A 16,177-nucleotide genomic window follows, 5' to 3' on the forward strand; every position below is an offset into this window, starting at 1 on the left:
GTGGTTTATTTTTGGCGAGGAAAAGCCATCTTCGCCATCAAACCCACTCACCATATTCAATGTTAGGGGGAAATCCTCATAGCTGGCTGTCAGAGCATTGAATATAATAACATTTTGACTGTAGGGATGTTTAGTGTACTTAGCCCTTGTAATCAGTTATTTTGCATCACCAAGTAATATGTTGGTGCTACGGAACAAATGATGATGGTAATAAATAATGATCCAACACTTGGCAATCAGAAACTGAATAATAGAAAATAGATGGTAATGTTCTTCTCTCAGCAGGTGAAATTTCAGTCTAATACACGAAGGATCCCAGATTCACAAAAAAAAAAAAAATTCTAAATAAATAAAATCATGATAATAACTTTTCATCAAATAGCCAGATTTCACAAATAATTCTTCAATGCGCTAGAGGTTTTCTCCCCGGATTTGACTGGAAAAGCCAATTGCTTTCACCAACGGTACATTAAACACATCTTAACATATCAGGTGATTGAATAAAATCCACTGTAACAACTACCCAGGAAATAAGCCAACCAAGAATTCCCAAGATGTCACAATCTATATCAGGAGCAATTTAGAGCAGTGTGAACTGCGCTCTCAGAATGGCTTTGGAACGGTCTGAGACCAATCACCTTCACTGCTTCATTAAACGTATTAATCCTACAAATGGGTCATGAACTTCAAAGTTTCGTTTGCAAAATGGTCATGCTTGCTGTGTACCTCCCCGTACTCTACACAGAAACAATAACACGTCACAATGAAGCATGTAGGCAAAATCATAAAAAAAAAAAAAAAATCAACCTTAATGTTTGTGTGCATTCCCATATATATTTATGCAGGTATAAATGGTGTATTCTGACATCCCTGACCGCCCATATATTTCTGTATTCATCTACAAAATGTGTTTATAGGTATAACGTAGCCCATTGACTGCTAAATTATTGTGGATGCTGTATAAAAGCACATTTCTCACATACATAACTACTCTGTGACTTATTTTAGCCTCCAAATTACAGTAGCTGGAACTTACATATCCCATATGTATACAGATATATCCTCATACATCTTGCCTAAATACGTCATACAGAGAGAGTTACCCGGTGGGAGTAAGTTCCCATGTAGGTCTCCATAATGCAATGAGCAGACTGTGCTGATTAATGTGATATAGGACACTTCTATATTGTGTGTGACTGAGCCTGTATTTGGGGATGCAGTTAATATCCTGGCTGTTGGGATGCCGGCAGTGAGAATACCGACATTGGAATCCCAACTCACAGCTCAAGTTTAAAATTAATGGACATATGTCTTTTTTCGGCCTAAACTACTATGTAACTATTTAACTTAATGACTGGGAAATCCCCAAATCAGTGGAAATGTCAACACCAGAATCCTGACTGCGGTATGCAGAGCATAAGTGTACAGGACCCGTTAGTGCCTGGTCAAGGTGGGGGTCTAGGTTTAGGCACTAGCGGTTGACTTAAGGATAAGCTGCAGGGGAGTGGTGGAGGTAAGAGTTAGGCTGTGGGGATGAAGGGTTAGGCACTTAGAAGGGGGGGTTAAGGTTAGGCACTAACGGGGAGGGTTAGTGCCTAACCCTTACCCTACTATCTGGAAGCCAGCATTGGTATTCTAACTACTGGCATCCCAGCCGCTGTTCATCTATATGTATTCTGTAGATGGAGCAGAACAGAAAAAAAGCTGCGTCTGATACATTGCAGCACTTTGTGCAGATTCAGAGACTCAGTCGCACACAGATATACAAGTGTCATATTTGGCAGAAAAATTGCCAGACACAAGAAGACTTTCAAGCAACATGGCATGCCAAGAGGGGCTGCTTGGCATGAGAGCAGCCAAGATGTATGAGGACATATCTGTAGTATTTCAATCATAAAGCCTCTTCCAAAATGAGAAGTTTGAGTCAGAAATGGATTCATTGATCTAACAGAAAGCACCAAAATGTTTTAATGGAAAATTAAACAAAACATTCCTGGCAAGAACTACTAAAACAAAGATAGGATTTAGACATTCCCAATCTAGATCTCCTAGGGGTAATATGAGTATAAGACAATACAAAATGCAATTTACACTGTAGATGTTTGAGCCAATTTCCTATAACTGGTTTTAAATATCATTTTGGAACATTCAAAATAAATATGATGAAATATACATTTAACTATAACATTATAAACAGTGAATTCCAATAGCTGGCAACAAAAATATTATCCTCTAGATGTAGCCGTGTATGTTATAAGAAGTTACTCAATAGTTCAATTATCAAAATATGCTGCAAGCATAAATCTGCTTCTGCTTAAGCTCTTATACTAGCTGGCATCAACGTTATGCACTGTACTAGCTATTTTAATGTTATTGCTGTTAGCACTAGTACTATGCATGAATCAGGGCTGCAGTTGGCAGCCATTGTTTCATATGGCCACTTATCCACTTGTGGTGGTAATTGCATGTGGGAATGCTGTGTTGCAGTTTATTCTACCTGCTCTATTCACTTGCGTTTACAGCTAACAAATGCTCTAGGGAAGTTCAGTCAGTGTCAGCTGACCTTCCCTGAGAACGTAAAACTCAACAGTACAACATGTGAAACAACGTGCATTTTCTTTGATGGTTGTACCTGTGTTTTGTAATGCAAATCAACTGCCATTGAATAAAGCTGTAACTGGTACACTTTTCATCGCATGCAAAGCCATACATTTGAAAATATACATGAAAGAAAAGAAAATTGGATATTTGAACTTTATTTTAGTGTTATGTGTGTTAAAACCAACCATAAATACATTGTATACAGTGTTAAATGCAAAAACATTTCCCTAGTCATCAATCATAATGCTTTATGACAAAATACACAGCCTGTGTTCTCAAGGAATAACTCATAAAACACAAGGACCTGTCAACGTCAGTGCTTTTCATCCATCCTGCCTAAACGTCTTTCCCCATTTGGTAACTGGATATAAATGGGATACTTTTCATAGTCATAGGCTGAAATCTGACAGGGTGAGGTAAACAGCCTAAGGAAGGGGGATAGATTAGATCTTCTAAAGAGTAAAACGCCTATTTATCACTTTCTATAAAGTGATACTGAGAAGCTGATTGGTTACTACTGCCATCTTATACTTTAGAAGGCTTAAAGCATCTCCCCCTCACCGCGACTTTCTCTCACAGCGCATGTCAGGAACACCGGTAAATTTACTAAGATGGAAGTTATATTAAGGATGTATGTTGCCCATAGCGACTAGTCAGATTTTACTTCTTATTTACTTTGTATCTTCTAGAAGATAACAGATCAAGGGCCTTATTCTAGTTCACGCTTAAAAGGCAAATTCCTTCTCAGATGGAGAGAACTATGTGCACTGCAGCTGAGGCAGATGTAACAGGTACAGAGAGAATTACATTTGGGTGAGTTTCAGTGCAGGGAAAATACTGACAGCTTTATTTCTACACTGCAATATAGATCTCAGTTTGAAGAAAAACCCCACCCAAATCTAATTCTATCTGCACATGTTACATCAGCCGAATCTGCAGTGCACATGGTTTTTGTCCATTTGAGAAGGAATTTACCTCTAAGAGTGAACTAGAATAAGGCCCCCAAATCTGATTGGTTGCTATGGTCAACATTCCACCTTAGTAAAGTTACCTCAGACATTTTACCACATTATATATAAGAGTTTTACTGTCTGGATGCATTGTACATAAATACAGTCCACAAATGATGGGGATTTCGGGACTTGCTAATAGTTGATGAGGCAGCACAGGAAATTATAACAACCAATACAATCCTTGCATTTTGATTTGTATAACATACAGTACGTGCATAGGACAATTCTGAACAGATTGATCAGCTTTAAATCTCTGTTCTCAGCAATCCTGTATGTTTTCTCAGAAAAAATCCGTCACTGACGGATTACGGATAAGACTTGAGGCATTTCACTACACAAATACAATTTATGTCATTTTTCTATGCATTGAAATATGAAGATTAGTACTACTGGGAAAACTAATACAGCAAACATGTTGCTTTTAAATTTACCACTTGCTGGGCTCCAAGGTTGTGCTTTTGCAGTTTCTACTGTATGGAGATAATTCATATTTTGGCTTCTTATAAACCAGATCCATTACTGATAAGGAAGCACCTGCTCTGTAAATATATTTTTAACACCAGTTCCACCATGTAATCACACAGTCTCAGGAGCAAATGCAGGATTTGTAAGGGGGGGTTTCCAGTTATGCGAAGTGCTGATTTGGACAACATTTTTCTCGTGTTTTGAAACCTCTCACAAACCAGACCTAGTGCGGGATGACTTGCTGATGAACTTATTTCTTTGGACCATCAAGCAGTGGCTCTATACAGTTATATACTGTATATGTGTGTGCAGGGCAGCATTGTGTTCTATATTCGAGCATGTAAGCCACGACTTCCTCTCTGTCCTGTTACCACCGGCGGCACTTCAGGCCGGTGCCGAGACCTGCGCCCTATGTTTGATGTGGTGTGGTCTCCCTATGGGTGCTGTACGTGCAGTTGAGTAACTGTAAGTTTTGTGTCCCCGCGCCCCCCCCATGACATTTTGGTGCTGATTACACATAATGCCTCCCAAAGTACCATATAAGGAATGCCCCCGTAGTGCCATATGCAGATTGCCCCCAGTAGAGCAATATACAGAATCCCCATAGTAGTGTAATCTACAGAATGCCCCCCCTGTACTGCTATAGTTAGAAACCCCCCCCCCCCCCCCCCCATAGTCATAGGCTGAATGCCTCTGTGGTGCTTTATTTAACTTGGAGTCACACAATAATCTGATGACTGCTTAGGGAGAAAATTATTCTTAAAACTGAAAGATAAAAATTGGGCATAATTTATGAAAGGTTGGAAGTATGGAGTCAAATCAATAGTTACGTTGGTTGTTAATTGATCAATTGGTCTGATCAGATGGAATAGTTATTTCTGTATGGCTTGCTTAACTAACATATACTGTTCAGGCCCAATTCAATTACACAAATAGTAGTGTTCATTCTAGCACCCGCCATATTTGAAAACCCATGCAGTTCCTCTTCCCTGCCTGGGGTGTCGCTGTCTTCTGTGGTGTTTCTAGCACAGGTCTGGTTTGCATATCAGTACTGATATACAGACCACACTGTGCTAGAAGCACTACAGCAGACTGCGACACCCCAGGCAGGTGAGAAGAACTGCATGGGTTTTCAAATATGGTGGGTGCTAGAATGAACACTACACTAAGGGGGTATTCAATCTGGCATCATGACTGTCTGGCTAGCCCGACAGCAGTGACACGGTCCCTTTCTTGGACAGATCAACGTCAGCTCGGCAGACTGGATTCAATGTCCCGGCTGCAGAGCACCAAAAAGGGGGCATGGCTGCGAGATACGGCCGGAAACAATTGAGCTGCAACCCGGAGCACATCAATTCCCGGTCATTCTCGGCAGAATGTGCCCGACTGCTTGTAAAGTCAGGCACGTTCTGCCGAGATCCCTGTTTAATGCTGTCGGGGAAGACTGCATTGAATAGGGCCCCGTCGGGACTAGTGGCGGGAGATTGAATACCCCCCATAGTCTATGGAAGTGTAAGCAGAAAGGAGTGTAGAACTCCTTCCACAATTGTTATGTGCACAGAGCACATAATGGGGCAGATGTTTTAAGCCTGGTGAAGTGATAAAGGAGCCAGTGATAATGCAATCAGCTTTTATCTGTCAGGTTGCAGACAAGATATGAAAAAGGACAGTTATGAGCCGACTGGTTGCTAGTTTATCATCAGCCATATTATCACTTCACCAGGGTGAATACATCTGCACCATTGTGATGCTTCCTGCATGTAATTGAATCAGCTAACTGGAGAGCGTACGCAGCCATAAATATGTTCCATTAAAATAGGGAAGAAAAAACACGAAACCAGCTACATACCATTTAAATAGGGTATATAATTCTATATAAAAAGAACATGCTTTAAGGCAGTATAGATACATTTCTATGTAATGATTCAATTTGAAGATGCAGAAATAGTATAAACTGTAACTGCCTCATTTCTTCATCTAGACTTATATTCAATCAGTGTGACTCACCGAAACACGTAATCTTCCTTCGGCTATAGCACAAGCTTGCCATGCAATATTCTAGATGCTAGTAACTTCCACTGTTACAGCAGTAAAAAACAGTTATACTGTTGTGAAAGTCAAGTGTGTAGCAATCTCTTCCTTTTCTTATTAGCCAAGAAGACTAGTGTTATGGGCATTACTTCCCATTCATCTGGACTTAATGAAGACAGACGTATCAAAGCTATACTTAAAGTGAAGTAATATTTGCCATAGGTGTATTTCTGAATAAACTGTTCAACTTAAGTTTTTATATCCTTAAAGAATGGAGAACAAAACCCTAATCACCCTTAAAGCAATGATTGTCTGATATGAATTATTTTTATAATTCTGTTCTATACACCTCATCGTTGCATAAAAAAAACTGAATAAATGGACACATTATAAATAAAGGTAATAAAAGAATACACTGCTATTGTGCCACTTACATGCGCTATAAGTTTTTATTATGGTCCTAAAGTACAGTCAGCAGATGAACCGCTATGAACACTGACTATAAATAAGCAGGTCCATAGATGCAGAGGGAATAATATGTCTACAGTAGCTTGCTTTTCACTGCCTAATAATTATTTATTAACATTTGTTTATATAGCGCACACATATTCTGCAGCGCTTTACAGAGAACAGCGCCTGCCCCAGTGGAGCTTACAATCTATATTCCCTACCACACGTACACAAACACAGTAATTCTAGAGCTAATTCTGTTGGGAGCCAATTAACTGACCAGTATATTTTTGGATTGTGGGATGAAACTGGAGTACCCAGAGGAAACCCACGCAAGTGAGCATGGGGAGAATATACAAACTCTGCACAGGTACAGCCATGGTGGGGATAAACCCATGACCTCAGTGCTGTCAGGCAATAATGCGAACATTTATGCAACATTACCTCATTTATGTTGATTCATGCACTAATGTGATAAAAAAAAAGGGAATCACAGAAGGGAAAACTATAAAGATTTGGAGCTTGTACACAAGCATTTGAGCATTGAAATAATAAAAAAAAAATGAAGTTTCATTCGTAAGACCTACTAAACATCCCTTTAACACTAAGAGCCTATGAAAAAGTGACTGGACCAGTATGCACAATGTTAATGCTCGATACAATTTGAGGAGCTCTAAGGCATTACTTATTAAGGACTTTGTTTACTATGATGGAGGGTGGCTTTTACTACACACTATGAAGGCCCTGTTAAAGTGATGACTAAGAACAAGATTTTGACTTTGCTTTTAATGGGTGATGTTTATTAAAACGTGTACAGGTTTTTAAAGACAAACTGATGCAACCTTTTAAAATCATACTGCACAAAAGTACTTAAGGTCCAAACACATTGGGCGATTTTGTCCAGCGTGTATCGAGAGCGATAATGTGAAAAATCACAGGCCTGGAAATCACTCAGGGCATACACACTGAGCGATTTTCACAGGGGGTGGTAGACTCTCCATAGCAGGATGTTATGGAAAGCCGTCCACCCAGTCTCCCATCTGCTGGTGATACCGGCATATGAGAGGTTGCCGCCGGCGATGATGGGGAAGCACACATCAATGCGCGCTTACTGCTCATTGCTGGCCTGGCTTTTGAACTGAAAGCAGCTTAAAACAATAAAACTGAACTGTTTTTAGCTCAAAATCATCCAGTGTGTATGGGCCTTAAGGTGTAATTTCAAAATGATAAATAATGTCTTTCACTAAATTCCAGGCACCAGTAAAATAAAATCCATAAATGAACATTCTATAGATAGTAGGATCTCGTAAGCTAAGCCCTTTACATCAATTCACATGTATTTGCTCTGTTTTAATAATAGTTTGTTATGTGTAATTAATTATTTTTGGATATATGTTATGCCCACTATCTGGCACTATAGAGTTTTATGGCCCCATACACATTGGGCGACTATGCCTAGTGTGTATGGACATTCAGCGATGATAATCACCGCTGCGGGGGGGAAAGCCGCTCAGTGCATACACACTGAGCGGCTTTCCCCCTGCCCAGTGCCGACGGGGGTAGGGGGGGGGGCAGCTTTCCCAGCGATGATGCGGGAGCGTGCAGCAGCACCCATAGCTGGGGCATACACACTGGGCGGCTTTGAGCTGAAAGCCGCTCAAACCTGCTGTTTTGAGCGGCTTTCAGCTAAAAGTCGCCCAGTGTGTATGGGCCTTAACAGATATGAGTAACATGATTACAAATCTTCATTTAAAGATTAACTATATCCAGAATTAATTTAAATTACAACAAAAAGTCTACGAGTGGAGATCAAATTATTGACAACAGGCAATTGGTGAATAATGGAACATCAATATTGCATCTCTATGGGGTGTGAACAAAAGTCTACGATGTTGGTTGTAAAGAGTTGCCAGAGAAATAGTCCATATACTGGCACCTCACGGCTGGAACTAATTGAACTAATATGACATCTTGTCACTAAAGACACTGGTACTCTTTACCTAGAACGGCGCCCGCGATTTCGGGGGTAAAAATCGCGGTGATCGCGGTCATCGCGGGTAAATCGGGATGGCCGCGATCACCGCGATTTTCCCATAGGGAACAATGTTAAAACGGCAGGTTGACCGCGATTTTACTGTTAAACGCCTCAATGGACCCGATTTGGGGCCAAATAGGCCAAATTAACCCTTAAATGTCCCCCCAAATTTTTAACGCCACCCCACGATCCACGCCAACCCGAAGCGTGGCGAGCGCAGCGAGCACGCGAGGGGCGGCGGTACGCGTCCTCCGACCTTTTCATGCCCTACTATCCACTAGGGCGTGGTGTGAGAATATAATAGTGTGGCGAGCGCAGCGAGCCACCGAGCCCGAAGCATGGCGAGCGCAGCGAGCCCCGCGAGGGGACGCGGATACCTTCACAGGTAGACGCGTCCCCTCGCGGGCTTCACAGGTGTCCGCGTCGCCACGGACACCTGTGAAGCCCGCGAGGGGACGCGCATAACTGTGAAGGTATCCGCGTCCCCTCGCGGGGCTCGCCACACTATTATATTCTCACACCACGCCCTAGTGGATAGTAGGGCATGAAAAGGTCGGAGGACGCGTACCGCCGCCGCTCGCCACGCTTCGGGTTGGCGTGGATCGTGGGGTGGCGTTAAAAATTTGGGGGGACATTTAAGGGTTAATGGGCTCTGTGGCCCATTTAACATTGATTCCTATGGCCAAATCGGGTGGATTGAGCCATTTAACAGTAAAATCGGGTCCATCGCGCCTTTTAACATTGATTCCTATGGGAAATCGGGAGCATCGCGTCGCGGGCATCGCGGGTACACATAAATGTACCCGCGATGCCCGCGACGGGCGCCGTTCTAGGTAAAGAGTACCAAGACACTTTATTGGACATTAGTGGTCACATGGTAAAGCTTGCATCTATAGGCTATCTATCCAATTGCAAAGCATGGTAAGATTAGAACACAATTTAAGACAGGTTTTTATCAGAGCCTAAAAACATACATTCCTACAAAAAGTCACATTATACAGCCAATTCCAGTCATGCTGTGCTGTAGGGCAGAGCTGCCATTAGGAATTTTGGGGCCCGGGACTGATTACCAGTCCAACCCCTCCTCCCCCATCTCCCTCCCTTCACTTACTGCCCAACTCCTGCCACAGGTCCTGAAGCACAGGCTTCAATGCAGGATGTTGGCGGCCAATTAAAATGCAGCACCGACTGATGAGCCAATCAGAACTCATGTACCGGCTGCCGCTCTGATTGGGTAACGGTACACAAGCTCTGATTGGCTTAAAAGCAAAATTGGGCAAATTTAGCTGGCCCTTCCAGAGGTCGGGGCAGTTGTACCCACAGCACCTCCCTGTCGGCGGCCCTGCTGTAGGGCAGCATGGTAGTGCTGAGTGTCTTTCTATACAACTTTTATCACTATTAGCATTGCTATGCGCAAGCATCTTCTGATGATTAAAATAGATGTGCCATGCCTATGTTCTGTGTGTGTGTCTGTGGCTTTATCTGCATACCAAATGCTACGTTCTTTTTGGAAAACGCTGTACTGTAGCTTTTTGTATGCATATACAGCCCCAGTCACACATAATATAGGCATACTTGATATCATTTTAATAAGCAGAAGCTGCTTGTGCATCAAATATGCATAGTAATGCCAATAAGACGCACTTTCATTAAAAAAAAGGGGGGGGCGATGACGATTTACGTTAGCAAAGTTATAAAGTTGTCTGGATTTAGGCTTTTATATGAGCTTTTATAGAATGACAGAGCAGTATAGTTAAAGTTGTGGTAGGTTAAATCATGGTACTTGGGCTAAAGGAAACTTGCTTACATTATTTTGTTATGGAAACTGTACATGATTAAATTCAAGAGATATATACGGGTATATTCTATTTATGTCAAAACTGCCGCCCTGCCGAAAAGACAGTACTTTTTAACATGAATAGATCGGAAGGGGTTCTGATCTATTCAATGCTAACTGGTTTTTTTTGGCAGGTTGAAATGTACCGACCAGGTGGATTGACGGAATAGCCGCTAATTCACCTGCTTTTGACGGAAACCCGTTTCCGGCAATTTCAATCCGACATTAAAACATGCCGGATTGAGACAGGGAGGATGGAGCCGGGTGAGCAGCAGCAGCTTACACGGCGCCATCCTCCTGTCCGCCGCCACCCATACCCACCCGCCACACTCACCTGTCGCACCGCGTCAGAGCAGGTCACCCAGCCTCATCTCAGCGCTGGCCGGGAGAGCACCAATCAACTGCAAAATCAGATATCCGGATTTGGCCAATGCAACAGTTTTACTATTTGGTCATACTAAAATGGATGCATGCCATGCTTGGATGTGTAGTTCAACAACAGCTGGAGTGTCAAGGTTAGCCATCACTGTCGTACCCAGTGACATGCCATTTATTCGGTTTTTGCTAGGCAAATAGCTCATGTGCAAGTCTGCTGAAAGCACAGCCTACTATAAAACGATTCATCCATCTTATGTTTTTCACAACAGTGTAGTTTACACAGCTCAAACAACAGTATGTGGTATTTTAATAAATAACTTAAAATGTAACTGCATTTAATCACAAAAGAGCATAAAGTATATTTTGGTGAAGGTGCTGTATAGTATGCATTAATGCTATCTTGTTGGTTTCCACAACTACTAGGATCACTAACAGAAAGGTTACACAAATACTGGAACATTACAAATAAATATTTGAAAGTTTCAGGAGCTTATCACGAATGAAGATGTATGCAGCAGGGTTGGAGAAGCCTTTGTTCTTATGTTGAGTACCATTCTTTTGTCATGAAGCCATAAAAGGTTGTTGCAGCCATCATATCCAAGGTGAGAATGGCTGATAAAAGAAACAATAGTTTCATGTGCAGTGAGGTGAATAATAATGAAGCAAAATAATATAACTCATTTGACAAACACAAAATTGGGACCGATTCAGTCCCACTCGCAACGGAACAAATTTGGCCCTTCCCAGATGTTGGCTTTTATGTGCAAACCCCAGGAGTGAACGGCTTTGGTCATTCGCTCCAGAGGGGGCGGACAGGGGGCTGGAGCAGGGGAATGCCCAGTGTTTTATGGGCATCCCCGTAAAAATGACAGGTGTTCCCCTGGGAACAGAAATGTGGCATTTCCTGCTCCAGTGGGGCGGCTGACATCATATGACGAGCAACAGCGGAAATAAAAAGTCAATTTTCACTGACTTTTATTACCGAAGGGGAGGAAATCACTGGATGGTCGCTCAAATGGATTTCTCTCCCCTTGCACTGCATGTGAGACGATGTGTTAAGGCCAATACACAATGGGCGACTTTGAGCTGAAAGCCGCTCAAAACAGCCTGTTTGAGCGGCTTTCAGCTCAAAGCCGCCAAGTGTGTATGCCCCAGCGGTGAGCGCTGCTGCGCGCTTCCGCATCATCACCGGGAAAGTCGTTCATCTGCTGGTAATACCAGCAGATGAGCGGCGATGAGGACGGCTATACATAGCTCTGCGCTATACAACGCCGTCCTCCCCCCTCCATCGGTGCCGGGCAGGGGGAAAGCCGCTCAGTGTGTATGCACTGAGAGGCATTCCCCGCAGCGGTGATTGAAATCATCGCTGTCCATACACGCTGGGCATAGTTGCCCAGTGTGTATGGACCTTTAGAGAACACATAACCTTGCATGGTAGTGAGGGTATTCGGTGGTGGGTAGGGGGGGGGGGGGGGGTTGGGCATTTTGCGGGTTGGGGCTGATCTGTTCGCTGAGCTGCCAGTATATGCAGCCTAGCGGACAGGTCTGAATCAGGCTCATAGTACAGTAGTTCTATCTGTGCTTATTATACTGGAGATGCTTGTGTTGTTTTCATAGTAATAAACACCCAAATGTTTAAGGGTGGTTTAGCCACATTTACCAATTATGTAGTTTGGCAAGTGTTCCACAGTGTGGAGTATGCAGATGTGTGAAGCAAAGTGCTTTATAAGTAAAAGGGTACTAACCAAGCTTCCCTGGAAGGACCACAAATATGCAATGAATTATTAATGTTGTACAAGGCAATCTCCTGAAAGGTGTAGAATATTAAAAAGACGTGTGGTGCTGAATCTGTACTATGGACTACCATTGCATCCTTACTGCAATATAGAAGAACCACCACCTCTGGTCCCCTTGGCTGTTTCAGGTCCAAATAATATAGCCCTGTGGTGCCATATAACAAACTATGTGCTGCCAATTCCTAGGTGGCACAGTTGGTCCTGCACAATGCAACAGTGCGGACGTTATACAAAGTAATTACATTTTATTAAGATGTGGCTATATTTTCAATGGCAGAACATTATTACCGTACATTTCATTAGAGATTTAACAGAATGTCAAAATAATAATATTTAGTAAGACTTTTTAGGGTTAAAGATTAAACGGTTGAACAAAATTGAAGTGTTTATTTTTAAAAGTATTGCTTACATTTAATCACACTTTGTGCATTATTAAATATAAAATAACCCATTTAGTTGTTGACTTGTTTGTTTAAATCCCCATAGTATTTGGATACACTGTTAAAATCACACTGCTATATACTTGCCACTAAAACTCTTCAGGGAAATATTTGCAAGCTTTCCAGGTCACACAGATCTAATGGATGCTGATTAGACCAGAAGTATTCGACTCCAGTCCTTAAGTGCCCCCAACATGTCGTTTTCAGGATTTCTTTTATCATGCAATGTTGAAGTCTAATTTACTAGGTCTGTAACTGAACTGTTAACAGAGATCCTGAAAACACGACCGGTTAGGACTTTATGGCTGGCGAGATGTACTAAGCTTTAAAAGTGATAAAATAAAGTGTGAGAAACCACCAGCCAATCAGCTACTAACTGACATTCTTATAACACCACCGGTGACATGACAGTTAGGAGCTGATTGGCTGACATTATATCACTCTCCATGTTATCACTTTTTAAGCTTAGTACATCTGGCCCTATGAGTTAAATACTGCTGAAAAAGAGGCATTCTTATATATATATATATATACAGATATCAAGTACAACATGGAGACAGAATACAAAGGATAGATCTGACTGTCGGATAATGTGACTAGTACTATTACATGCTGTGTGCATAACTGGAAATCAGTTTTAGGGGAACATCAAGCATTTTTTTTATATCATTATATAGAAACAGCAGTTGCTGTATGGTTTTATTAATTGTTCCTATAAAATTAACTTGTAGAAGGATAATTAGCACTGCAAACCACAGTCCTCATCACTACCAGTGGGTACCAAAGTCTGAACCCTATATACTAAGTTCCATAAAGCATTCCAGCAGATGGCAGAAACTGCATTATGTCTACAGAGGTATATTCACACAAGAGGGATCTTAGGATTCTTCTCCAGCAGCCTCTGGCCATTCCTGGAGACTGACACTGTGCGCTGTGTTAGATTCCCCCAGAGGAGTCCTTCACAAATGTGAAAGACTCCATCGATGCAGGCAGAATCTAACTTGCAGGGACAGCAGTCATCATTACTGCTATCCCTGTGAAGTATCTTTACTAGATCGAAGAGAAAATTTTGTTTACAATAAACAAAGTGTGTCACAATATGGATTGTTAATAATCACAGCTTTGACGTGATTATTAATAGATAGGTAGGTACCTTTGGGGCTCATTTATAAAATAAGGTAGATACTACAGTTTCTATGCAATGTTTTGGATCACTGCTATGTACTAATAGCTTAAAGCAGGAGATTTCAGAGAGTTTAGCCCCTTCAGATTACGCGATCTTCAGATGGCATAAATGCTTTATACCTGTTCACTGGAGAGGGATCCTCTGCTCCCTTTCCTGCAGGTTCCTGACCGGCTCCGGAATCTGGCCATTTGCACATGCGTGATATCAGATTCTCTCAGAGGAGTCTTTTTCACAAATATAGGATTCCTTTATTGTGCTGGGGATGTAACTGGCAGGGACAGCTGTTAGCACTTCTGCTGTCCATGTGAGTTACACTTAGTGCATAATGGAGATATTTTCAAACTAAAAGAATCTGCTGCATTACTTAATGTTATTAATCGTGGTATTGCTGTGTTTAGTAATACATAAGCCCCTTAGGCTTTAAGGCAAAATAATTAATTATACTGTATGATTATGTCTATTTCAACACAAAAACCCATTGTTACGGACAAATAATTTTATGTTATTTTTTTCTTGGAAGTCCAGCACAAAAAAGTTAGTGTTGCAAGATATACAGTATGTGATGATTAAAATAGTCACTGTCCTAGAGAGGAAATTACAGTATAAAAGCTTTAACTTATTCCTGTCTGTGCTGCAGAGATGTTCTCCTTCTAGGAATCCCTGAATATCTGAGAAGCAGCCAACATCTCCTGAGCCTCCTGCACAAAGCACTGGCTGCTGCACACATCACAGCTGAAACTCCTGACAAGGAGGGGAATGAAAGAAACTCACTTCATGTCAGTGTGATTATCCCAAAACACTGTAAGCCTGGCAAATGGAGGCAAATATACTAACAGGAAGATCTGTGCTCATCAGCCTAACAATACATACTGTAGGTCACCACACAACAACACAAGTTATGCAGCAAGCATGCAGATTATAGCAATAATGACAATTCATTATATATAACAAATATACACAACACATGTGTATACTTTATCACACTATATATATATATATACATATATATATCTGTGTGTGTGTGTGTGTGTGTGATGATATAGCCAATTGCTGGGAACATAGAGCATCTGATTCTTTGTCTGTAGCATCGAGCCCCGTTGCTGTGCAGAACAAAGCGGGCAGCGATGGGTACTGTGCCTACTAAGCCTCCTTTACCTGCAGGCGCAGGGGGTTCCCTCCTCCAGTTTAGGTCCTGAGACTGGCGCTGAGCCCCGGAGCCGGCTGAGCTGCTGGGCTGGGGACAGATGACTGCACACGCTGCCATGGGACTGACATGTCTGAGGCTGCTGCTGCACACTGCCGCTACCACAACGTCCTCCTCATGTGCTGCTGCTGGTGCTGCTCCCTCCTCTCCCTGGCAGCAGTCAGAGCGCGGGTTACGGTGCCCAGCACATGGGAGCCTTCGTGCTGCTGCTGCTACTGGCGGGGACCGGCGCTGTGCGGAGAGGAGAGCAGGTCTCTCCCCTCTCTGGGTTTGAATCCATTTCCCTAGCTCCGGCCGCAGGAGTCCGCACTCCGCCCAAATCCCGCCCCCTATCCCCCGATCCTTCGTTGGGTACAGTATATAGTATACTATATAGTATACTGTATAGCACAGGCAGCAGGCCAGGCAGCTATGGGGTGAGCCAGCTGAGCATGTACATGTACTTTATGTATCTATGTATGTTTGTGCTCTGTGCTGTGCTCAGGCATGCTGCTACTACCCATGACGCCCCAGCCCAGTTGCTATGTGCAGGCTGCAATGCTGCCGCTTATTATACACCTATTGTGTGTGACTTTTCTTTAAACAAAGGGGATTTTACAGTCAGGATCTACAGCAACTGGGTGCTGTCTCCTTATAGGCGATCTGATAGGCACTAGTAAGCACCTATAGGGACTGACATGATATAGGTCCGGATATAGACATATAACCTATCTCATGCACTCACATGGCATAGGTTCTAGC

At 42.4% G+C, this 16,177-nt stretch overlaps 1 protein-coding gene across 1 annotated transcript in view; it reads right to left on the bottom strand.

Annotated features, from left to right (window-relative positions):
- ST6GAL2 (ST6 beta-galactoside alpha-2,6-sialyltransferase 2) overlaps positions 1-15,796 on the bottom strand; it is a 135,849-nt gene extending 120,053 nt beyond the window's left edge. The window contains exon 1 of the mRNA XM_083173998.1: positions 15,388-15,796. The gene's annotated coding sequence lies outside the window, so the exon portion shown is untranslated. The remainder of the gene's footprint in view (positions 1-15,387) is intronic.
- Between the last annotated feature and the right edge of the window lie 381 nt (positions 15,797-16,177).

This window comes from Crinia signifera, chromosome 2 (assembly GCF_055691185.1).
Source record: "Crinia signifera chromosome 2, ASM5569118v1, whole genome shotgun sequence".
NCBI lineage: Eukaryota > Metazoa > Chordata > Amphibia > Anura > Myobatrachidae > Crinia > Crinia signifera.